General features: G+C 34.8%; 3 non-coding genes across 3 annotated transcripts; all 3 read right to left on the bottom strand.

Annotated features, from left to right (window-relative positions):
- Positions 1–133: 133 nt before the first annotated feature.
- On the bottom strand, positions 134–250 carry LOC141703524 (5S ribosomal RNA). The gene has a single exon (XR_012567585.1). It is a non-coding gene; the product is annotated as a 5S ribosomal RNA (ribosomal RNA).
- Positions 251–451: 201 nt separating this feature from the next.
- Positions 452–568, bottom strand: LOC141703522 (5S ribosomal RNA). Its single transcript, XR_012567583.1, has one exon. It is a non-coding gene; the product is annotated as a 5S ribosomal RNA (ribosomal RNA).
- Positions 569–775: 207 nt separating this feature from the next.
- LOC141703525 (5S ribosomal RNA) lies at positions 776–894 on the bottom strand. The gene has a single exon (XR_012567586.1). It is a non-coding gene; the product is annotated as a 5S ribosomal RNA (ribosomal RNA).
- Positions 895–1,050: the final 156 nt, after the last annotated feature.

Here is a 1,050-nt window from a genome sequence, read left to right as displayed (position 1 = left end):
AAAATTAAAAGAGAAAAAATAAGATAAAAATAGAAAAAATAAAGAGAAGTGAAAATTATGAACTAAACATCGAAGAAATGTGTTGTACAAAGAGGAAAAAAATTAAGAAGAAAAAAAACGTGAAACGAAAAAAGGGGTGCAACACGAGGACTTCCCAGGGGGTCACCCATCCTAGTACTACTCTCGCCCAAGCACGCTTAACTTCGAGTTCTGATGGATCCGGTGCATTAGTGCTGGTATGATCGCACCCGTCAGAGAAGTGCAAAGTAATTGTATATACGAAGATTTAGAGCGGTTTTGCATTATTACGCGATAAACTGATAAAAAAATTAAAAATAGAAAAAATAAGAATAAAAGAAAAATAAAGGGAAAAATTATGAACTAAACATCGAAGAAATGTGTTGTACAAAGAGGAAAAAAATTAAGAAGAAAAAAAACGTGAAACGAAAAAAGGGTGCAACACGAGGACTTCCCAGGGGTCACCCATCCTAGTACTCTCTCGCCCAAGCACGCTTAACTTCGGAGTTCTGATGGGATCCGGTGCATTAGTGCTGGTATGATCGCACCCTCAGAGAAGTGCAAAGTAATTGTATATACGAAGATTTAGAGCGTTTTGCATTATTACGCGATAAACTGATAAAAAAATTAAAAAATAGAAAAAATAAGAATAAAAATAAGAAAAAATAAAAGAATAAAGGAAAATTAGAACTAAACATCGAAGAAATGTGTTGTACAAAGAGGAAAAAAATTAAGAAAAAAAAACGTGAAACGAAAAAAGGGGCAACACGAGGACTTCCCAGGGGGTCACCCATCCTAGTACTACTCTCGCCCAAGCACGCTTAACTTCGGAGTTCTGATGGGATCCGTGCATTAGTGCTGGTATGATCCACCCGTCAGCGAAGTGCAAAGTAATGTATATACGAGATTTAGAGCGGTTTTGCATTTATTACGCGATAAACTGATATAAAACAATAAAATAGAAAATAAGAATAAAATAAGAAAAATAAAAGAATAAAGTGAAAAATATGAACTAAACATCCGAAGAAATGT

This window comes from Apium graveolens, unplaced genomic scaffold (assembly GCF_009905375.1).
Source record: "Apium graveolens cultivar Ventura unplaced genomic scaffold, ASM990537v1 ctg6705, whole genome shotgun sequence".
Lineage (NCBI taxonomy): Eukaryota > Viridiplantae > Streptophyta > Magnoliopsida > Apiales > Apiaceae > Apium > Apium graveolens.
The sequence above is the reverse complement of the archived record's forward strand: the minus strand, read 5'-3'. Positions and strand labels throughout refer to the sequence as shown.